The sequence below is a fragment of the Arvicanthis niloticus genome, chromosome 5 (genome assembly GCF_011762505.2).
Source record: "Arvicanthis niloticus isolate mArvNil1 chromosome 5, mArvNil1.pat.X, whole genome shotgun sequence".
In the NCBI taxonomy this organism is placed as follows: Eukaryota; Metazoa; Chordata; class Mammalia; order Rodentia; family Muridae; genus Arvicanthis; species Arvicanthis niloticus.
Genome location: NC_047662.1, coordinates 45,973,867 through 45,998,724, shown reverse-complemented (window position 1 = coordinate 45,998,724; position 24,858 = coordinate 45,973,867). Strand labels below are relative to the sequence as shown.

At 43.4% G+C, this 24,858-nt stretch overlaps 1 protein-coding gene across 6 annotated transcripts in view; it reads left to right on the top strand.

Moving 5' to 3' along the window:
* The window catches only part of Dab1 (DAB adaptor protein 1), a 1,102,742-nt gene that overhangs the window by 701,679 nt on the left and 376,205 nt on the right, over positions 1–24,858 (top strand). For 2 of the 6 annotated variants that reach the window (XM_076934563.1, XM_076934562.1), the window contains exon 1: positions 9,028–9,190. The exons of 2 other annotated variants lie outside the window; for them this stretch is intronic. The gene's annotated coding sequence lies outside the window, so the exon portion shown is untranslated. Of the gene's footprint in view, positions 1–8,499; positions 8,943–9,026; positions 9,191–24,858 lie in introns of those variants that run through there. 2 more of the 6 variants (XM_076934560.1, XM_076934559.1) reach the window with 2 other exon arrangements.

The window sequence follows — 24,858 nt, the reverse complement described above, 5'->3', positions numbered from 1 at the left end:
ATTGCAGTCCAAGTGCTATGCATGACAGAGCATTCTTTTTACATTGAGAACAGAGTATTTTTTTCAGTGCTTGTATGATTAGCATAAGTGTCTGGGTTGGCCATGATAAAGAGGAACACACAACAGTTGTTAAGGGATGGTTGGCTGTTCCATATTTTTTTTTCTTGTATCTTCTCTTTTTAAATGATGTTTAAAGTAACAGAGGCACACACTGATGTGCAGATCAGCTTTCACCAAGGTTTGTTTCTATAAACACGATGTTAAAATATGTATTACATTCCATTACCATTGAAACTGCCTTGTTCTCTCTTTTTTTGGTCAATTCCTCTCCAAGGTAATGACTGGTATTCTCATTTTTCTCATTGTAGATTTATTTTGCTTCCTCTCCGTTTTCACATAGATGGAATCATAAGAACGTCTTCTCTTAGGCCTGGTTTCTTTCTTTCCCTCAATATGATTTTAATAGTTATCCATGTTGCTACACGTGTCTGTAAAGTACTTTATTTCTTGCTCTGCAGTATGCAAGTCATGAATTTGGTGACTTGTTTAATCATTCTATTGGACATGACCTTTTGAATTGTTTACAGTTTTACTTATTGTGAGTAGAGCTCCGGTGCGTGTTCCAATGTACATGTATGCATGTTTTAGTAAACACATAGGAGAATTAAACATGTAAGTTGTAGAAGCATTCACAAAGTAGGTATTGTGTAAGTTGATAAGATTGGGCCCGGTAATTTTTGAAAAGATAAAATCATTTTACACATATACCAGTAATGCACCAGAGTTGTATAACTTCACCAAAATTATTTAATGTCATCTGACTTTTTAAAGAGTCACTTTTACTATTTTTTAAACTATGTGTATGTGTTTGTATATTGGTATATGCCCCTGAGTGCAGGTGCCCTTAGGGTCCAGAAGAAGATGCTAGATCCTCTAGGGCTGGAGTTATAGGCAGTTGTGAGCTACCTGCTGTAGGTGCTAGAGAATGAAACCTGGTCCTCTGGTGAGCCATTTCTCCAGCCCCATCATCATCCAACTAGCCCGTAGCCAGCTTAGTGAGTATGAAATAACATCTCACTATGTATATTTGTATGTTTCTCCCATTACTAATGTGTCTTTCCATTCTTGTGTTTACTGGTGTGTTCTCTTCGGTGAAGTATCTATTTAGATCTTCTGTCCATTTTAATTAGGTTGTCTCTTATTATTAATTACAAAGATTCTATGGTTTTCAAGATTTAAGTTCCTTGTCAGATATGCGTACTGTAAATATTTCTTTTCAGGCTCGTGGCTTACCATTTAATTTTCTTAATGTTATCTATTAATCAGCAGTTTTAAATTTTGATTAAGCCAAATTTATTATGTTATACTCAGTGGTTTTTACATCCTTACAATGGAAACTGAGCATACCCCAAAATAATGAAGAAAATAAGGCTTTCTTTAGAGTATTTTATTTTAAAATCTTGCTATGTAACCCACACTGGCCTCAAACTCATCCTCCTGCTTCAACATCTTTCATGATGGGATTAGGCACGCACCTCTATGCTTGACATCCTCTGGGACCTTAACCAGTTCACTGATACCTTTTTGTTCTTATATACGGTGCAAAGTGGGTTATGGCTCTTTTCTGTTTCCCCAAGATGCCTTTGAGGCCATCTTCAGCCCTTTAAACTACAACATCTGTGGGCGGGAAACAAATCAGCAACTGTCCATCTCTGAGTTTTCTACTGCTTTAATTATTTTACTTATCTTCATCATCTTAATCATACCCTTCTGATCAGTGTAGGATGGGCCTCCAGAGCATCCTTGTTTCTTGAAAATATTCTGGCTTTTCTAAGTCCCTCTACATTCTTGCATACACTTCAGAACTGTATATCCCCTAGGGAAAAAAACATATTGGAATTCTTACTGTAACTGCATGAAATGTACATTTTAATTTGAAGAATCATTGACATTTTACCAGTACTGATTATTCTAAACCATGACCATGGTATATCTCTCTATGTTCATGGGTCTGCTTTGGGTTTTGTTTTTTGTTTGTTTGTTTGGTTGGTTGGTTGGTTTGTTTTGTTTTTGTTTTGTTTTGCCAGAATATGTAAGTTTTGGTGAACAACCCTTATATACCTTATGTTCAGTTTATCCCTAAGTAGTGTATACTGGGTTACCATAAATAGCATTTTATCTGAGGTGTAGTAAATATTAATCTAAATGCTGTATAGAAAGTGCATACTATAAAATTCAGCATAGTTATTTTTATTAAAGTGAAAAATACAATTCAAATCATCTTAAGTAAAAGAAGATATATACTTACATGACAGAAAGGTTACGGGGAGATGGTAGCTGTTTTTATATAAGGCTAACCCAAACCCTGTAAGAAGACTGGCTTCTTAAATCTCTATTTTCTAACCCCAGTCTCCTTACTTCTATTTTGCTTCATACTATGAAGTCTTTTCTCCACTGTTATATGTAGGCCTAATTTCTTCCCAGTTTTGAGCAAGAAGAGAGCTTCTTCCTCAGCTGTGCTACCCTAGGTACACGGTATATGTCCAATTTGATGTGACCAAAAGAAATGTTTCTTTCCATTACCTGTCTGTTCCTGGGCTGGAGTTATAGTCTTTATCAGAACAACAATACCAATAACCACAAGATCCAGTAGGGAAAGAGTAGAGCAATGAAATCAATGAAAGTATTATTTCACAAGAAGGAAGAGTACCACCCCCAGACCCACACCCCTAATCCCCAGCACCTCCCCCCCACCAATAGCAAACAGCATAAACGTGCAGTCCCTTAAGTGCAGAATCAACAATATATCCTTGCAGAATTGGATGCTGAGCTGGTGATTCTTCTGTGCTTCTGACTCTGAAGTCACTTTTCACTCTTTTCATCTACTCCTTTTTCCTTTCCCCAAACACCAACACCACCTTAAGTCCTACCTTATTAGTGAGAAAATTGGGGGTTTGTATTGGCCCCTAAGAGCCCTCTGACAACCACTTTGTTTCTACTGTGCATTTAGCTACACAGCGAAGATTGGTGGGAGAACTGCCATCCTCATGTTCCCTACATTCTCTTGGGGAATGGAAGGGGTGCCATTTACAGCTACTGTAAGAGCAGAGTCAAACTTAGTACCTCCACCATGCCACCTTTCACTGGAATACGGTGGCCAGAATAGGATAGAGAGGGCATTCTCTGTTTCATGAAGAAATATATTTATATTGCCCTTTTGACTACAGAAGAAAAGTAGCAATTGGATATTTTACCTGTGTCTTAGAAAAGTATAATAAAAGTAGAAGAAAAGTAAAAATAAAAGTAGAGAGGTTAAGCATTAAATAGTTGCCTTAAAAAATTAGTAGATCCTTTACCTTTATGCTAAATTAACCATAGCAAACTGACCCCTATATGTTTTTATGCTTGCTTCTCAAGGGCCGACCATGGGCGCCCTCACAGAGAACTCTCTGTTGTGCCTTCTTTCACATAACCCTCATCTCTCACTTGAAACTCAGGTTGGAAATGCCTTCCCCCTTCATTCATCTACACCTAATTGTGTTTCAAAATGATCTCTTTTCATTATGAGGTCTCTCCCCGCCCCCACACACATACACAAACACACACACCTGTTACCCTGCCGCCCTGCCGCCCCCCCCCCCCACGACACACCAGGGTTTAATGCAGATGTTGATGCTCTTTGAGCATCTTGTACTCAGAGCCATCACAGTGGCAATCCCTGTGCCATTTGATGGTGTGTTTCCAGGGAGAGAGCTCCTTTGCTCTCTCTGCTGAGATCTAACATTCATGCCTGGTACACCGAAGATTGTTTCTGTTGCTTTTATTTTATTTCTTAAACAAAGGAGAGAGACTTTTTTCTTCTCAAGTACAGATTTTGAGCCTGATAAGAACATCTATAAAAGGCTTTATACGGAAGCTTAATGTGCCCCTGTATTAACCTTTGAAACTTTACCCACTCTCTAGCAGTATCTTTCAAGTACATGGTGGCTCTGACAAGCTCAGTAGGTGTTTCTACTAATTACTATTTAAACTGTAAGAATCTCAGAACTTTAGATGTATATTTATATTTGCATAATCATGGCTAATTCCATCATAACTCTTTGGAATCATGACTATTCCAAAGCTAAGCAAATGATTCCATTTACAATAGCATAAAAAAGAAGAAGCAAATACTTGGGAGTCAGTTTAATCAAGGAGATGAATAATCTCTACCCAGAAGTCATAAGACAGTGAGTGAAGGAATTAAAGGGGCACAAACTAAAGGAAACACAGCTCATGTGGGAGAATTGACATCACTGTGCCAATCCTACCCAAAGCAGCCTCCTGACCCAGATCCTATTAAAATTCTAGTGACATTTTCCCAAGACTTTTTAATTAAAAATTCCTAATTTATATGAAACCACAAAAGGCTGTGATAAGCTAAAACTGGAACCAACCATATCTGATTTCAAAGTGTATTACAGAGATATAGTAATCAGAACAATATGGTACTTTCATCAAAATGAATAGATTAGACCAGTAGAACACAATAGGGCTAGCCTAGAAACAAAGGAACACATACTAAGAACACACAGGAGAAAGGATAATACATACAGCAAACAGTGCTGGGAAAACTATTCCCTTGCAGAAAGATCAAATCAACCTTCTTTTATACTTTATGTAAAAGCAATTCAAACTGGATTAGAACTTAAATATTAGACTTGAACCACAAAACTTTGAAATCAAAACCTCTGGCTAAACATTTTTGATATTTGGTCTTCCCAATGGTTTTTTAAAATGCAAACAAACAAAAAATGGACACCAAAGGGACAGGCAACAAAAGACATAAACAAAGTGGGCTGCTTCAGATCCAAAAGCCTTTCCAGAGCCAGAAGAAGCATCAGTGTCATGGAAAGGTAGCTTTGAAAGAAGTCTTTTCAGATGTTGTATTTGATAAGTGGTTAGTGCCCAAGACATAGAGCAAACTTGGAGAACTCATTTGCAAGGTGTAACCAGCTTGGCCACATGATGATAAAGGACCAGAACAGATGTTCTCCCCCCACCCCCAAGGAGACATGGATAGCAACAGGTATAAGAAAAGTTCTCAGTCTTGAATCAAACACAGGAGGTAGAATTACATACCTGCTCCAATGGCTAATATAATTATGGTAGATTATAACCATCATTGGTAAAGATGTAGAAAAGAAGAAAGCTCCCACCTCACCTACTGCAGGTGAGATTGTTGAATTAATACACCTATTTTGGAAAACATTATAGAGATTCTTCAAAAGCCAACAGGAGAGCTCCTTTCCAGGTATATAAATCTAAGAAATGAACTGATTATCTCAAGGAAGTGTCTGAACATTCTTGTTCACTTCAGCCTATACATAATAAAAATCAATGGAATGTAAATCAGTGTTGACCATGGATTAAGAAAGGGTAGCGCGTGTGCTTCTACAATGAAATATTATTAAGCTTGAAAAAGAAGTAAATCCTGCCATTTGTGACAAGATGATGCGCAACTGCACTGTGCTAGAAGACAAGCCAGGCACAGAAAGATATTCAGCATGAATATATATATATATATATATATATATATATATATATATATATATATATATATATATATTCTAAACAAGACAAGGTCACAAAATCAGAATAGAATGTTAGTGTCCAGAAGTTACAGAGTAAAAAATAAAAACAAAGGAGATTCTTGTCAAAGGTGTTAACCTGTTAACCTTTGTTATACGTTCTGGAGGTCTGTGTATCACAGGGTGAGGTAGATACATTTAATAATGATGTACTATGCACTTGACATTTGCTAGGGGCTAGATCCGAAGTGATTTTTTTTTACACATGTAAAAAAAATCAGCCATGTGAGGTAATAAATATGTTAATTATCTTGATAGTGCTAATCATTTCCCAATGTGAACATATGTCAAAACATCACATTGTGCACCTTAAATATATATACACTACTGACTTGCCAACTATTCAACATTAATCTGTAAGAAAAGACTCCCAAACTTAGAGCCCATAATCCACTATCAAACCAGACATGTATTTGAGAAATTCTAGGAATAAATAGGATTTAAATAGTACACAATTTACAGAAGGCACCGACAGTGCTGCGTTCTTTTCTTTGGGGGAGTGGCTATCACTCACTGAATTTATGACAGGTGACCACAGGTCTTGTTTCCAATCATGGGGTCAGTTGTGTTAACTGACCCTGAGTGCCTGTCAATCACAGGAAGACAGATGGCATCAATCACATGAGGATGGATGACTTATATTCAGTAACTTGCCTTTTTGCCCATCTTTGTGTTACTTATGCTATGTCTCTGTCCAATGGACAGAGGTCTTAACATAGACCTTGAAGGACAGAATGAAACCCACCGAAGTTTCGTGAATCAAAATGAACTATTTGAGATGTATTCTGGGAAGAGAACCAATGTCTACCAGGTCGTGTTTCTGCCTGGCATCTTATTCATGGCTCATTGCAATCTCCCGAGTGAAGTGTTTACCACCAGAGAAGAACAGAGAGATGACCTGCCAGAGGTGAAGAAGTCCAACAGATTTCCAAGTCCATATTGTAAAGGTGGTGTGAGAAATACCTCAAACTACCTGTAATGGATTAATATACACAGCCTTGGCTATTCTTATTAGCTTGCTGCTTCTCAGATTACATGATGAAAGCACATTTATTGATTTTTTCTTTATGCCATACTTAATACAAATCACATTGGTATTTTCAAAAGAACAGCAGTAAATCCCCACACCTTATCTTTCAGATGAGCTATTTCTTGACATTTAGCGGAGTGACAAAATATTCCTTTAAATTTGGTTCGATTTAACCAGGAAGGTCCCGAGACCCATAGTGGGCAGCTTGTGCCTATACATCACACTCTCTTCCAGGCTGGAGGTAGGAACAGCTGTGGCTTGTTGCCCCCAATGGATTTCATGGGAATTTGCCCAGTTTCCATGGTGGACTTTGTCCAACACTGACTAGAAATTTTACATTCTCTGACTAGAGTTTTACATTCTCGTACATTGTACTGCGTGGCAAACTCAGTTTCCCAGTTCCCTCTGATGTCTGTAGCCACAATGTCAGGTGAAGACAAGAGGCAGGAGGCAGCTACCGGTCAGACCTTGAACGTGTACTCTTAAAAGGGATGTGTGTGGCAGTTTCAAAGCTGTCCTTAAGTCAGGGAATTTTAGATTTTGTTTTGGTAGAGTCTGTTAAAAGTCAGTGAGCTTACCTAAGGTCTGGCATTCACTAGCCCTTAGAAATGACTAACACTCAGCTACACTCTCCCCTATTTCCTCTACGAAGCCCGGCTTGAATTTCTGTCTTTTCTTGGTATTGAGTTCAGACTCCAGGGACTTCTCTTGTAAACAGTGGAAGTGAAATGTTTTCTTGATCACAGCTGAGTTACTCCCTAGCCAGCCTCAGCTTCACAAGGGGTATAGAACCTGGTGCCCAACTACTCCCACTTTCGAGAACTTCTGTAAAAGTTGGAGAGAAATCCGGTGGGGATTCCCTGGTCCCACCATCAGACTGTCAGCCACCCCAGAGGTAGACAGAAACCACCAAGATGGAACCTCTCTGCCAAATTGTGGGGAATTTCTTTCGATCAGCCCTTCTCAGTAGATCGTATCCTGCCAATGACCTCAGGATTTTTTCTTGTCTTTATGTAAATTGCTATCTTTTCAGAGGTGCCTGACAGCCAAGTTTTGCAGGGCCTCCATTTGTACAGAGCTGTTATTATGGGATAAGTGTAATGGCTCGTGAATTTTGTGGAGGAAGGGAGGGTCTCCAGATGACTTTGTACAAACCAGCTACGGACCTACTGACTCTACAAGCAGTGCATTAGGCTAAATATTTTTAGCCCATTGACTCTAGAGGTAATAACCCTAAATGCATCATTAAATTTTCATGGGTGAATAACAGAAGCTACCAGAAAAAAAATCCACCCCCCCCAGCTGCCGCATTAGCTTTATTATCGCCTAGCTGGAGGGCAGGAGTGTGGCCCCTCAAAAGAAGAGTAAACTTTAAAAACAAGTATTTGGTTCTCTTCCTTTGCTCTGGGGCACCAGGCTCCCAGAGACAGGCAGAAGGTGATTTTCACACTCTTGCTTCCCACCAAGCATTCAAGCCTCTGGAGACATGCGTGCCACACTGGCGTTGACAAAGTGGAATCCAATCTCAAGGTGGAAGAATTTCCGACTAATCCAATTATTTTTTGCCACTCGGTGTTTCTGAGATCTTTGTAAGGTAGGACCCGAAGAGCTTTCTTCGGCACAACGGGTTCTAATTTACAGGAGGGTCTACTGCCCTGCATTCTAAGACTGGAGAAGGGAAAACAAGTTAACTGGGGCCTGCATGCCCTCGGGGGCACAGGAGGCTGCTTAGAAGCTGATTGAAATAGTGACTGGTGCAGGTCAACTTTGCCTGGGTAACGCCAATAAAAGCCGGGCTGGAGCGGGATTGGGCGGCTGGGGGAGAGCGCCCCCTTCTGCCAAGGGGCTCGGGGCAAGAAGCTCGCGCGGCCTCCGCTTGGCTCTGCGCCCTGTCTACTTGTGTGCGTAGAGGCTTAGTTAAAAGCAGAGGCTGGAGAATCGGCGGAGTCCTGGAGGGAGCTGCAGCGGCTGCCTAGGAACGTGGCCTGATCACAGAGCAACCCCCACCCCCAACCCCATCCCCTGCGACGAACCGCAGGGCGGGGACCCCAGGCTCTCGGCTCCGATCGGGCTCCACTCCCGGGATGGGGGACGAGCGAGGGGGCTGGAGAAGCGCGACCGCTAGCCGCGGCGCCCCCGCTCGCCCGCTCGTTGGCTCTTCCCCTTCGTCGGCGCCGCGGCGACTCCGCTGAGCTGTTGCTCGGAACGCGTTCTGGCGGCGAACAGAGCGCCCCGGCGGGAGAGGGAGCCGGCGAGGAAGGGCTTGGGACGCTCAGTGGCAGGTGAGCGGCGGGGCTGGCGCGGGGCGGGGGCCGCGGGAGAAGGCGGGTCTGCGCACCGCACGGGGGCCGGTCTCCTCCCCCTGCTCTGACGCGCGCCCGTCGCTTCCCGGGGAGGATGGACCCAGCTCCGCGCTCACCCGGGCTTCCCCGGGCTGGAGAGCGCGTCTGAGTGCGGCCGCCCGCAGGGCATGGAGAGCCGTGTCCCGGGCGGCTGCGGCAGCCGAGAAGGATGCTCCGGGGGAGCCGAGGTGAGAGGCGCGGCGGGGGTCACTCGGGGGACCCCGAGTTGAGCGGGCGCAGGTGGCCCGCGGGGACACCCGGCTTCCGCGAGCCCGGGTAGCTCGGCTGGGGCCCGCGAGCCCGGGTACGGAGGAAGGCTTTCGGGGCGCGTCTCTCGGGAGTTTGGCGCGAGGTGCTGTGCACTAGCGAGTGCCGCAGTTTTCTATCATCTCCCACCACTTGCTTGGGAGGCTACCCTGCGTCTCCTTTCCGGTTGGTCCCCACTTCCTTCGCCCTACTTCTGAACACTCGGGATCCTCTCTTTAGGCTTGCTTACCGGAGACCCTGTCGCCGGACCCCCTGCATCCTCCTCCGACTCTAGCCACCCGAGGCTGCCTTCTCCCATTCTAAGACCTGCGGGAGTTCTCCCTTAAGCCTCCTCCCTGCGTTGCTCGTGGTTCCCGCGGGTCCGACCTCTTCCCCACTCCGCGGAACCCTAGTTCTCACTTCCCTACATCCTGGCAGCGCTTTGGCTCTGCCTGGACCTCTCCATTAACCCGACTCATCCCAATCAAACCAGCCGTTTCCGCGGACACCGGCCCAAGACTGAAATCTTTCTAAGGGTCCTGCGTCCCGGTGTTCCCTGTAGTGCTTCCTCCACTATTCAGTCCTCAGGCCCTTGATCACCCGCCACTCCCCTAGCATCCGGCCCTCTTCTCCCACAACTCCGAACCCCACTCTCTCGATTGCAAGATAAGGATTTTCATGCTGGGGAAACTTTGATTCTTCAAGGTTAGTCTCGTAAAAAAAGCCCTATGATTCAGTCCAAGCCACCAAAGGAACTCGGAGTCAGGGAGTCCTGATTTAGGGGTAGTTTTGTGTTAAGGCGCCAGGAAGGTACTTGGTGAGTCTACAAAGTGTATTTCCACACCCTGCTGGTCACTGCTTCTGCTGTGTGCATCCCCTCGGAGTATGCTTGTGACCCCTGGTGGGAGGGTGAGTCTTTACTGCACTTTTAAAGGCGCTTTTTCTTTCTTTCTTTTTCTATTTCTTTTGGGGGTGGTGCTAGTGGACCGGGTGGGGTGAGCAGAGAAAGCTGCTTGGCAAACTGGTGCGGCTAGGCTGCCACACGGTCTAGTAGTCGACCCTGCACGCTGCGTTTCACTCGTTGGAAACTGGCCCCAGCCCCCATCTGCATTACACAAGTCCTCATTGTTGGGGGTCTGCGGGGTATTTCCGCCTGGGCTCCAAGAGTGAAGGAATGGTATGGGGGTGGGGAGCCCAGGGCTCTAGGCGACTGTCGGGCGCTGAAGACTTGGAGAGCGCCGCAGCGCGGGCAAGTGCTAGATCTGATGTGTGTTTCTGAGGATGCGTGGCCGCGTGGGGGTGGGGGAGAGAGAGAGGGAGAAAGAGAGAGGGAGGGAGGGAGGGAGGGAGAGGGAGAGAAGGGGGTGGGGATGGAGGGAGGGGAGAAAGAAAAAGAAAGAAAAAAAGAAAGAAAAGAGAGTACGGAGCGAAGGAGAGATTTCCAAGCGCCATTCTCTGCCCAGAGGCCTCCTAAAGGATGCCACAATGCCTCCCACTGCCAAACTCCGGAGGTGAGAGCATCCTTGCCACTGCTTTTCCCTTCTCTGATCTTCTCGCGTGGAGCTGGCCCATTAGACACACTTTCACAATGTTGATGGTTTTGAATAAAGGCTTTGTGGGGGTTCCGCTGACACTTCCCAACACTTAACATGTTTGCAAAGTAATCATATAAATTAAAGGTGGCTTACGTTCAGAACCTCCTAATTATCTAGTTCACGCTTATACATTCATGTGCCAATTATGGGTCTTCAGGAAATCCATAAAATTATAAACCATCCCCACCCCCTGAATTAGCACCCATTGTTTTTTATTATCTCCAAGATGAGCAATTCGGGAGGGAACCCTGAGTTGCACAGTGAAAAGGAGAGAAGTGCTATGGGGTGAGGTTAGACAAACGCCCCCTTCCCATGTCTTTCCCTCCCTATCCTGACAAGGCTTCCTGGCCCTTCTGGAGACTGAAAGGGATCAAAGATTTTCTTGATTTCCCATTGAGCTGGGCGACCTAATCAAAGCTGTATAAAAGTCAACTTCTAAGCAATCAAATTGTCTGCTGCTGTCCTTGATTGAAACCCTAGCATTCAAATGGAGTATTGAAGAACTCTCAGAAATGGCTTTTGAAGTGCTATTGTTCTTTTCCATACACACGGCTCTTGTAGAGGTTTAGGAAGTTCAAAATGCAGTGACGGGAAAGCGATGTGACTTTGTAACTATTTGACAACGCAGGCTCTGCAGCGGGAGAGGAGACCAATGTGGGGAAGTGAAAACGTGTTGTTACTATATTCTTGGGAACTGGGTGGCTCTCAAGTGGGGCCGATCTTTTACTCATGAACTTGGCCATCAAATCTCCTAAACGCAGATTTGAAATGTGATTTTTAGTAGGAGGGTCCTATATGTTTCTTATTTGTTATGATCCCCCTTTTTGGTGGTGGTTTTCTTAAGGTTTAAATAGGCTTAACATTTAATCATGTTCACTGTACTCAACAATAAAATCTGAATAGAGATTGCTTATTGTTGATGAGGCTCTGCTCACAGGCTGTTTCACAGTATGTCCTGTTTGCAGGGAACACCATTGTGTGAGGCCACAGGGATGAGACTCTGTCACTCACTGGTCTCTCCCCAGAGCCACAGGGGAAGCTGATGCTTCAGTCCCCTTTGCCCTCTGAAGTCATTTTTCTTTTTTTATCAGGTGGGCCTTTGGCTTGATTCATGATCACGTACCCATCTAAAAATTGCATTTGGTGGATTCTTGAGGCTTGGAGCCACGCTGCAGGCAGATGAAGAATCTATTTGAGGCAGCACTTCATTTTGATAATTCACTCAGGTCAAACATAAAGCAGAGAAGCAGAGTTGGTGCCTTTTACATGGCACCGTAACAGATAGTACACACAGAAGGGTGCTGTCAGAAACTGTGTTAGTTAGGACTCACTAAATCTTACAGAGCTCACTAGTCACTAGTGACAAAAGATGTACACATCTTTAGCAATTAAGAATAAATCATATGACTTCTCACAACTTGGATGTCATCATCTGCAAAACAAGAATTTACTTGTGGGCCTTGGGTCAGTTTTAAAGGAAAATCTCCTTTATGAGTGTTTCGGCACATAGGAGGGTTTCAAGAGAAAGGTAGATTTTGGTAATAGTTTGTAAATTGAGTCAGGAATGGGGGCACCTTTTGTAATTGGAAGGCTAGGATTGGATCCAGGTATCTTTCTTTGTAATGTTTGACAAGTCATTCCTCATACTAATAAAAACAAGAATCACATTCCTGAGCCCTGAGTATGGGGCAGGTACCCTTCTCAGCACCTGGCACACATAGCTTTACTTCATCTTTCAGAATCCTTGCAATCTCTTTTTTTGTTTGTTAGGTGGGGAGCAAGAGTACAGGGAAACCTGGTCATTGAGTTGAGATCATCTAGGAGATAAGGGAATTTAAACCCACCTACCCACTCCTAGTCCCAGGGTCCACCTCAAACACAAGTGCTTTGGGTGGGGAAGGGAAATGAGCTACTTCCAGGGCCTCTGTAAACTCTAATCCAGGCATGAAGAAGTGGTAAGACCTCCTGTGGAAAGCAGACTCCAGATTTTCCCATTTTGCATGCAGGCAACCCAGGTGGGCGTGGCTTTGTTCTCAGCAGGTCATTGGACTGATGGTTGCATTTTAAATGTCTGTGACTTCTTTGGAACTTCTAGAAGGTTCTGGTTGGTATTGGGTCATAGTTATCTACTCTGTGGCAATATTTGTTAATTAACTAATTAATCAGCAAGTAATTGATTAGGCAGTTAATTAGTAGGGTGTTATTGCTACTGTCAGTGACTGCTGTGGTAAGCTAACACTCATATGAAGAGCTGGTATCACAGGTGGTACAGATTCTCCACGAGGGGCTGCATCACCTGGTTACAGACTTCAGCTGCCCCAGCTCTGCAAAGCACTTCTCTGTGCCTTAGTTTTGTTTATGCTAAAACAGTACCTATTTTATAACTGCTGGAAAGGGTCAGCAAAACGTGCTTAAGACAGTGCCTAGCATGAAATATTTACTATCAATGAACTGTTAAGATTGTCCTTCAAATGAGATAAAATTTTTTGCTTTTCATAATGAGAAGATTCTCTCTTTTTATGCCAGTTTTGCTAACCCAAGGTATGTTTCAAGGTTTCCAGCCATTAGTTTTTTTTTTTTTTTTTTTTTTTTTTTTTTTATTTTTTACTGGAAATGTGGCTTTAAGCATTTCCACTGTTTGAAAAACAATCACGGAAGTGCACAGCGTGCTGAAACAGTCTCACCCTTCTTCTCTTCTGTACTTATTCTGAGCAGAATAACATGGCTTTGATTGATTGAATTCTCAACGTAGATAAGTCAGTTTGGCCAGTTCACAGATTAGGGCAGGATAGAAGGGAGTCAGGCTGAAAAACAATACATGATTTTGCAGAGGGGAGGCACTGTTGTGGCTCAGAGTCCTTAGACTCTTCAGACAGTGCTCCTTCTACTAGACCAGATTGCCTTCTGTACCAGGATAGAGAAGTGGCTTGAAAATATAAATAACACTTGGCTGGGAAGTTGCTGTCAGGCTAAGAGCAGGAACCAGCCAGACATTCTGTACTGAGAAAGGAGGAGTGTGAGCAGGGAGTACACATTCATATCCATGAACACTAGCTAGCACTGTGTTCCATCTATGAAATGCATGTCAGGATGTGAACTCATGTAAACACAAGGCAAAACAGAGAAACCCATTACGGCAGTTAATCACCTGAACATTCCCTGGGGTTGGAGAGCAAATGTTCAGTTTCTTTTTCTGTGACATTCTCTTTGTATTGTCCTCCCATTTGGTCCTCAGATACGGGGAGGTTTTGGTTCAGGAATCATAAAACTCCTTTGGCTTCTATTTCATGAAATATGCAGCATATTCTATTGGAGAGAAATTGCCAGCTTGCTTTTATTATTATTATTATTTTATTTTATTTGAACCTGACATATATAACCAATCTACAATGCCAGTGGGGGATTCTCATAAAGCGCAAGGAAAACAGAAATAAAATTCTGCTGAATAGAAGAGCTCACAGCTAAAATGACAAAAGTTGTGTGTGTAAGGGCAGGTTAGAGATAAGGATGAGGGCTGGGTCCCTCTGTACAGCTATGGTTGATGTACAGTTGACCTAAGTCCAGCAGTGCTGACCATCTGCAGGGGACTTACCATATTCATTCTTTCACCTGTTAGAGGATTCATCCCTGTTTCTCATTTTCTCTGTGGTCAGTCTCCTACTCTCCCACTTGGGTGGTACTCTGTTGGTTCACCGTCCATCACATTAGTCCTTTCTCCCCCCCTTGTCTTCCTGCCTCCTCTGCTTTCACTGTCTGTCTTTGTCTCTGGAAGTCTTTATGTCTCCTTGTTTTTAATCTTGTTAGTGTTACCGCTGAAAACAAAGACTGACAAGTTACTGATCTGCATTGGAGTACTGTGGTTTAAGTGTTTCCCCAAGGCTCCGTGTATTGAAATTTGGCTGCCACGGTGAGATGTTCAGAGGTTGGGAACTTAAATACAAATGTAGGTAGTGTCTGTGGGAAGTAATTAGAACCCAAGTCTATCTAGTAGAGGCCCTTAGATTGAATCCTGGTGCCTTTAAAGAGGAAGAGACACCAAAAGAGGCAAATACTTGCACCTTTCCCATCCTGGGCAATGACGTAAGCCACTTTGGCACACTGGCAGCATCAGTGTTCAGATGCTATCCTAAGACCTTGTACTTTCAGAACCGTGAGCCTAAAGAAACCTTCATATTGAAACTTACCCAGTCTATAGTAGTAGTATTAGCAACAACCACCACCAATGAATGAGTGTACTGGGCTTCTGGACAATGAAGGGAGAAGATTCTGGTCTTATCCATTGACTCCTGTTAACCAAACACCAGCTAGGCCTGGCTCTGTGCCAGATACTGTGAACGGTACCAGGATGTGGAAGTGCATGCAGCCTACCATCAGAGAGTCCAGTTTCATGCATGCAGGGCGATAGATACAGTGTGAGCTATGGTACAGACAATGTTTATTTAGCCCTGAAAGCTTGGGGGGGGAGGGTCTTTTGGAGAATTTTGAGAATGGGGAAGCTGGCATCTCAGCTGGGCCTTGCAGTCTGACTAGGAGCTTCTCTGGGCTTCAGTGGAGTCCAGACTGAGCCAGCTGCATGCCAGCATGCAGGTCACCAGTGGTTGCAGTTATAAAGTAGACTATGTTGTTGAAAATGTTTTTCAGGGAACATTCTTCTAGCTGAGTTCCAGGGACCACTAATGATCCCCAAGATCATGTTGAATAAATCAAGGAAGAGTGTCCAGAGTGCAACTAAGCCCATGTTCAATACTGTTAGGAAGGCAGAGTTCCCATTCAGAAAGTGATGTCTTTCCCTAATCCATAAGAGAGTCAGAGGTTTCAGCAGTGAAGAAAGTCATGTAACTCACTGAGAATTTCCTTAGCTTGTTTTTTACTTGTTGTACAGCTGTAAGGCTGTAACAAAACACCTGAGATACAATCTCCTTTAAAAGGAACGAGGTTTTGGGGATCATGCTATCAAATTTCAGTGCTTTTTCTCTGCAGCTGTTGGGCAGGGCATTGTGGTGAAGAACATGGGATGGAACAGCTAGCTGTTCGATTCATGGTGGATGTGAATCTGAGAGGAAGTGGAAAATGGAGGGACTCCCCATATCCACTTCAACAGCATGTCCCCAGAGACCTAACCTCTTTCCAGTAGATTTTGTTTCCTGGTTCCACCACCTCCCACCATCATCACAGGTTGCTGCTTGTCCAACCTCTTACATGGGGGCCTCTGCAGATGATTACAGCCAGATGCTAACATGAAATCCTTTGGTTTCAAGAGATACCTTCCAGTCATTTATGAGGTAGACTGGGGGGGGGGGGGGAGATTTAAAAATCTTAAACTATTAATATTTTAACAAGATTTTCAACTTGAAAGTAACAGGTGTGATTTGAAATATAGGTGTGTGAGTTACTTTCTAATCTCCGTGCCAAAATACCTGGACAAAGGCAACTTAAAGGAAGAAGGATTAATGTTGTCTTACAGTTCCAAGGAGATACAGTCAGTGGTGATGGAGAAGGCACAACCACTGACAGGAAAAGCATGCACCAGGAATAGGAAACTCACTGGTCACATCTGCACTCAGTGAAGCAGAGAGAGTTAACAAGAACTGAGGCCAAGTTACAGAGTCCTCCGAAACTTACTTTCTCCTGCCAGGCTAAATGTTACAACCTTCCCAACTAATGCTACCTACTGAAAACCAAGTGTTCATACCTCTGAACCTGTGGGAGACTTTTCTCATTCAAACCACACCAGAGGGGAGACTACAAACTATGAGAAGTTTATATAACTATATTTTCTTAAACCTTGAGTGGCTACCACTCAGCCAATGAAACAGAGCCATTTGAACACAAAGGAAGGCCCTTCATCACTCACTCTGATCTTGGCACCCCCTCCCTCTTGTTAGATGCAGTGACCAGCCTATTGGCTTGGCACTGTTCCAAATGATCTTTTAACATACTCTCCAGAAAAACAAACTGAAATCATTCCAATGATCTCCCATTCAGTCTTTCAATAGATTTTAGGTCATGAAGAGAAACTTTGTCCAGTAACTATCCTGGAATACTTTACATTTGTTAGTTGTTCAGTATAAAGCACTGTTTCTGCTTTTAACTCTAGCGTTTAGAACATGGTTGATGCACAGTGAGTGTCTGAGAATTGAGCGAATGTGTGCAGTTTCATGTGGTTCACTAAGTTGACAGTGGTGAAAAGGGTAAGCTGTACCCACCACCCCCAACCCAACATATGGTCAGCAATACTAAACTTTTTTTGTACGCCTTTACTTTGTGATATGGGATTGAGAATGAAAGACAAGTCATCTGTTAAAAAGATATTGCTGACATCTTGTAGGATCAAGAATAGAGGCCATTCACTTCCATTCAGGGAAAATTACAAGTCCTATCAGTCGAAAAGAAAAGTTATAAATCACCATGCTAATTAGTTACTCATCATCCTGACACTAAATACATGGAAGGTTTATGAGGGTTCTATCTTTGAAGTCCTCAAGAAATAACTTTCAGTAACAGAGGGTTGCAGTTAGCTACTGCCATGACAACAGAGGTATCTGTCTTGACATATAGAAGAGACATTCTCTATCATAAGATCATATGATTTATAGTACACTAAGGGATATTTTTCTGATTACCCTAGCTTATATTCATGTTACTGTATACCTATCAGTATGTAGCATGGACAGCAAAATACTGGTGCAGAAGACATGGCAGAAGAATGAAGCCCATTTATAGGTTCTCTGGGCTTGCCTTTGGTACTTTTAAGTCATGGCTGTCTGGGAGGTAACAAATTAGTTTCTTCCTTGGGTCTGAAAGTTGACTGTGCAACTAGCCCACCCTTAGGGATTCCTGTCTTTGCTCTTGGTAATAAAGATTTTTTTTGATAGAAAGTTGATAGCTAGATTCCAACAGATAGCAGAACAAGAACGAACTCTGGGATGTGAATGAAGATGCTTTAACAGAGAGTGCACCTGGTTTAGGGAGAGAGGTTGCTATACAGTTATCCCCTGGGTTGATCTGTGAGTGGTCCTACTCTATTTGCTTTTTACTGGAGCTGATAGGACACACATCTCTTATTCTTAATCCTATAAGATGCCAATAACATAGAGAAATACTTTTTAACAGATGACTGTTGTCTTTCTCTTTCAAACCCATATCACAAAGTAAAGAAGTATAGCAGAGGTTTAGGATTGCTGACCATGTGTTTCAGAATCATCTCGTTGAGTTGCTGGGGAGACGGGAGCAGATTATGCTTTCTAGCCTCTGTCAACCTAATTACCGTTTTTTTTACCACTGTGTACTGTCATAATGACACATAGTGGTGCTTGTCTTGAACTGTGGGTCACCTTATTCTCAGCAGCTTCGTACGCCTGTTCACAGAAATCTAAACACAAACCATCACCATTCAGATGTCTTCAAGTTTAAACCAGAAATTCATGCACGTAATCCAATTGTGGAAAACGTCCAAGATGGGCAAACCATTTGCTGAATGCAGGTTGCAGTGTGCACTGTTGGAGTGTAATCCCAGTGAATGCAGAAAGGTTACTGTCATTTACTCCGGGAAGTTAAATAGATTTATAGATCATAGAGAAATTGGGTTATTGCCAATCTTAGGCTTTCTAACTTCTTAATTTTAACGTAGCTGAATTTATCAATCTTTCACATTTGGCACTTTTAATGTCTTGTTTGAAAAAGACTTTTTTTTTTTTTTCAAGCCTTGATGCCATAAAGATATTCTCCTTCATTGTCTTCTAAAAGCTTTATTATTTTGCTTACCTATGTAGGCTCGGTTACTCATGTGGAATGTTGGATTATGGTATGTGGCAGGAATTTAATCTATTTTTTTTTGTTGTTGTTTAATATGAAAAAGTCACTTTTGACATTTAGGAATGGCTTCTAGACATCCTTTGCCATTCTTATCTTTTTACTATTGTAGCTTTATGGTAAGCCTTCACATTAGGCAAGACAGGTTCCTCATGTTGTCCTCCTCAGAAGGGTCTCAGATTTCCCCTCCCATGTATATTTTATAATCATCTTTCAGATTTTAGAAACATACTCTTCAGATTTGATTTACATTAACATTAAATTTATGGACCAAGAGTAACAACATCATGATACTGAATCTTTCGATCTCTAAAAACCGTATCTCCATCCATTTATTTAGGTATTTGATGTCTTTCAGAGCGGTTGATAGATTTATCCAGAAGGGATGCACTTTTATACTATATTTATTCTTCTATGATTTCCACTTTTTCATTGCTATTGTAAATGCTATCTTTAAAAATTGCATTTTCTAGGTATGTATTAGCTTTTTCTCCTATGCTACTTTATCTGAATCTGGAGAGAGTAGCCACCACTGTTTAGTGCGGGTCTTACCAGGTGTTTCAGAGATTTGCTTTTGACCCTCACAACAGCCTTAAGGTTAGGGCTGTGGCTCATTGCCCTTCTTTGCAGACCTGTAACACTGGGGATGTCCATGGGCTGATGGGACTTCTGAGTTGGTAGGCTAAAGGGATGACGGACTGACATTGCGTCTGGTCATTTTGCTTACTACAGAAGGTTTGGGGAAACACCTTTGTTTTCCCATAGATGGTGAAGAGGTTTGTGAAGGAAGATGCCATTCCCTTCTGATTAGATGTTGCATTTGTCATCATTCTGTCACTATGGCAAAAAATTTGAATGAAATCAACAAAAAGGAGGAAAAGGCCTTTTATATGGTTATACTTTCAGAGCTTCGGGTCCAGGGTCATGACATTGCAGGAAGCACACAGAGGAATAAAATCACTTACTTTCTAGCAGCCAGAAATCAAAGTAAACAGGAGTGCGGACCGGAGACAGAAGCTGGAAATGATATAGAGTCTTCCAAGGCAAATTTCCTGTATCACTTTATTTGTTGCTGTGATAGAACACCAAACCAACAAAGAGCATTGCAAAGAGGGAAGCGTTTATGTGGCTCACACTTTGAGGGTGCGTTCTGTGAGGATGGGGAAGCCATGCTGTTGGAGTGTGAGCCCACTGGTCTTATTGCATCTGCAGTCAGGAAGCAGGGAGAGGTGAATTCTGATGGCCTGTTGGCTCTGCCTGGTCCACTAGCTCTGCCTACCCCTTTTATTTAGTCTAGACCCCAGCCTGTGATATGGTGCTACCTTCATTGTGAGTGGGCTGGCTTCCTTTCTCAGTTAAACCTCTATAGAAGTGCCTTCATGACATACCCAGAGCCTCATCTTCTAAGTGACTCTAAATGTTACCAAGTTGACAATGCAGGTTAATCTTTACAGTTCCAGTGCGGCTCCCTTCGCTCAGCTAACACTAATGAATCGCTCGCTCAAGTATAAATTCCTTAGTGGTCATTCAACACTCTCATGATCCACTCATCTCTCAGAGCTCCAGCACGTTGCTGCATTGGTGGCCAGTCCCTCAATAAGGAGCATTTGGAGAACACTTTATATCTAAGCCGTGCCGATGCCCAGGCTGGCATGAATGCCCAGAGCTGGGGCTGCAGAGCCAGGCTCTGGGTCTGCTATTGTGCTGCACTTCAAGCAGGTGGTGGTGACTTCCTGCTTCCTTGAGGGGTAAGATCTGGCAGACATCCCCAGTTTCAGCTTCTCATGTGACTGAACTTCAGTCAGTCCCACTTTTAAATGAAGAACTTCAGGTCTAGAGAGTTGGAGACAGATGTTTAGTCATCGGTGTGAACTGGAACAGAGAACCGGGTCTGCTTGCACCCAGACCAGGGGCTCTTGCCATCTCTGCCTATTGATTTAAAATTTTCAAATAGAGTATCACAATAGAACAAAATGGTGTTGGGAGCCACAGTTATAGGAGAGAATTGTTACATCTCATCTGTGAAGAAGGGCCTAATGGCTATGGTTCTTTTCTCACTGTTTCCCCCTTTCTAATAATTTTTACTTTAGATCAGGCATTCATTCTTTTCACAAACTCTATCTTTAAAACATCTATATTTATAAATTTTCAACCCCCTCCTTTCTCCTTGCCCCCCTCGTCTTATTATCAGCTGTTGCTTGGTGTCTCTGGAATGAAACAATAGGTACAGATATGGAGGAGTCTGTCACATAGAAAGCAAGCTTAAAGAAAAGACACACTGACCACTTGGTTAACCCAATAGATATCTCAGTATATTTTCTGTTTGTTGTCTGTGGGGCCACATGAGACCAGAGAGCACCCCATACATACTGACTGTTCTGTGTGTCTCTGTGGAGAATGAGGTCTTGATTTGTTTGAGCAGCCATAAATCAGCATGGCTGGAGGAAGAAAAGCTGTGAGCAGGATACAAGAGACTACACCCTCATTGGTCTCTCTTGAAAATCAAAGGTCGGACAATTTAGGCCTGATCTCATCCTTGCCCCCGTCTACCCTGTTACTTTCAAGGTGCATTTCTTTCCCAGGCCTCTTGAGTGTGAGACTCTTAACACCCCACTTCAAGATGACTTCACCTGCTTGTCCCAGATTTATCAATCTAGATTCCTCTAAAGATCAAGGATCCCTAAAGGACATTGTCTTCTATGCTCCCTTTGCTTGGCTTTTGGATGAAATCCACCACTAATTCGTGTGTTTGAATTCCAGCCCATTGTTTTTAGAGTACAGGAAAAAATGTCCCCACAGCTGACTAATTTGAGTCTGTGAAAACAAAATTGAGACTTTCCTTGGGCACTTCCTTTGGGAACAAGGTTTTAGCTCCTCATTTCCAAAAGAACAAAAATTTTGTTCTTCTCCTTCCTCTTTGTTTTCTGCCCTTCTTTTATTCCTTACCTCTTACTCATTTAATTAAAATACTATTAGTGTCCATGTTGCTCAGAGGGCAACTTGCAGGAGTCAGTTCTCTCCCCCTACCTTCTGTTGCACTGCATGTCCTAGTATAGTACATCCCAGTACTGCCTACCCCAGGAGAGCTGGTCCATAGCTTTCACATGCTTCTCTACCTCATGTCTTTCACAGAAGTCCTAGAATTACAGATGTGCCCCTCACATCCAGCCTTTTGGCTTGGGTTCCCTGCATTGAAGCCAGGTCATCAGGCTCTCAAAGTCTCAGCCCTCTCACTGCCCAGGTTCTCCCACATTTTCTTGAGCCAAAGGGGTGTCATGAAGTCACTGGCACCAGGTGAAGGCTTCTTCCCACTAAAGGTTTCAGGCATGATTTTTCCATGGCCAATAGAGTGTGGCTTGTTCCATATATGTCTGTCAATCATTGGGGTGGGAAGGACTGGGGGATAGTCAAAAGGAGACTTGTCGTCTCTTATCAAATCTCAGAGCCATGTAAAAACTTTACATGTATGATTATAGCCTTAGCAGATAATCTATAGTCACTTGAAATCAAAGTCTGAAACTCTTCCAGGCAGTCTGTGTCAGGGAAGAGAGTATCTTCCTGTGCTATCCTTGAACACACTCCAAAAAGCCAAGATCTCTTTCATCCCCACAACCATGGCCCCTGAGCATGAGTGAGTGATGGAAATGACTCACTATTGGTGGCAGGTCTAGTTAGGATGTCTACGCCAGGTAGCATAACAGAAAAGATCTAGTACCGGAAGCAATTAAAAGGCTTTAGAAGAGACAAAAGTGCTAAACAAACCGCAAAGATGAACAAGAGTGGGAAACAGCCATCTTGGACCTGCAGGTACCAGGGACTATGTGGCTTGTCTGAAGCTGGAGGGGCTCTGAAGAGGTTGTGGAACTTGAAGAGCAGCAGCACTGGAAGTTAGGCAGAGGCAAAGCAAGCTCAGAGTTGAGAGTGTGTGGTACACACAGGTGGGCTGGACCCCTGGAGGACTCAGCCACTCTGTAGGTGCTTCTCTGAGACCGAAAAATGCAGAAATGTGCTAGTACCTCTTTCCTCCTCCCATCCCCTGCCAGCCTTTCCCCTAAAATCAATCTACAGGTGAGCCTGAGAGATGTAGTTGAGCCCAAATTCCTGCAACACCCAACAAAGCAGGAAAAGCACCAGAAATGGATCCAGTAGAAACAGGCAAAGGACTTGTTCCGATGCTAGGGAGGGACAGTTGCGATGTTTAACAAAACAGGCAGAGATCACGGAATATATGTGCTTTCAAAGACTTCATGGTGTGGGTCCATCAGAATGTCCTTATGTGGCACCTGACTGTGTCTCCTACAGAAATGCCTTTGATATTGCAGAGTTGCAGGAAAGCAGACAAAGGAAGCACTGGGTTTTGATTTGCTCTTTATCCCTCCTTTTCCATGTCCTCATGCCCAGAATGGCATTGACTCTGCTCCCAGCGGGTCTATCCTGCCATAGGGGGTTCTTGAGTACTGGTATCCTGGTGAGCGTCACCTCTGCTAGGTTACATAGGCCTGTGGTCATTCCAGAATTCCAGAAAAAAAAAATCTAAAGCTGCAACATTTTTAAAAACTCACTGAACCTCAAGGCCTAGGCTGGACCTGCCCCAGCTGGCTCAAGTCATCTTGCAGTGTGTTTTTGATTCCCTTTGGGAGTTCTGGCCATGCATTTTACTTTAGGGGCAGTGAGGGATTTATTGTATATAGGGTGTCATCCCAGATCTGGGTAAGGTGTTGTATATAAAAACTTTTCTGAAGTCCAACATATAAATTGCCTGTGGAACCCAACTGAGCAGCAGAGAATTGGGATATGGTTTGTGGACTGTGTCTCAATATTGATTGAGAAGGAATGAACAGAACTTCAGGTTAGTGGCATGTGGTTGTGGTACGGTGGTTGAGGTATATACCAAGACCCCCTAAAATGATCAAGCATCAGAGCTGGGTGGGCCCTTATAGTGTGGCAGGACAGCCCATCCATTCTCCAGAGGAGGAAATCATTTTAGGAGGCATCCTGAGACACAGGTAAGCTTGGATTTCTTGCAGAACTCAAGTCATCAACTTGCCCTTTGCAATGGGTGAATATCCTATCAGGTCTGGTTCTTTGGTTGTATGTATTCAGTGCTATTAAGTGCTGGACAGAATGAAGGAAAATCTGGGAGAGCTAGGTATTCCGAAATTTCTTGTTGTAGTAATCTGACATTTGTGTGGTATTTCACATATCTATACATACACATAAACCCACATATATACATGCACACACACTACTCACTTTTCAGAAGCCTTTTCCTTTGATCTTCAGAACAGCCCTGCCCATGGACAGAGTGGGTAGTAAAGCCACTATGCTACCTCATTTAACTCAATAACTAGTTCTGTAGCCACAGGCAGACCCTTACTTTCTGAGCTTTAGTCAACAACGATTATTATGGGAATTTGTGTGATTGAGACGGGCTCGTGTGACTCAGGCTGGCTTTTAGTTCCATGTGTATTTGAGGATGGTTTGAACTTCTGTGTCTTCTGCCTCTGTAGGTGTGCATTGCCTTGTCTGGCTTCGTGGGGATTGCAGCCAGGGCTTCACACACGTGTGAGGCAAGAGTTACACCATCTGAGCCCCATCCCTGGAGCTGAGTTTATTTTGTAAGTCAAAATAAATAACCCACTCAGCACAACTCGACTTGTGCCTGGTGCACACTATGCTACCAAACTCCGGCTCTTCCGTCCCTCACCGTCCACATCCTAGAGGGAGTTGTATGCAGCCACACAGCTTCAGCCTTGGGAAAAGAGCTGCTTCAGCCTGAGTGATGATAGACCTCTCTCTATGCTTTGTAGTAGTTTGTAAAAAGGACTATGACGAGGAGGGGCTTGACTTAATACCATGTTGTGCTCCATTTTTCTCTTGCTATCCCAAGAACCAGGTCATGGTTTATGGTGACCTCGCTGGCCTTTGTTACTCTCACAAGTTAGGAGGCAGTTTGATATGTATTTACTTTAAATCCCACTGGAGAGAGTGAACAACTACCACCCCAAACACAATTTGCTACGGAGAGCAGTGTCATTTGTTGTCAGCCTACACGGGACTTTCTAGGCTGCAATTCATGTTGGAGATGAATAAGAAAAGATTTTCTTCTTCTGACTATTTTGCAAGATTCATAAAGTCATATTCTTAGGGAAAGTTTATTAATCCATAACTTATAGAAAACTCCAGAGGAAGGGGAGATGAGA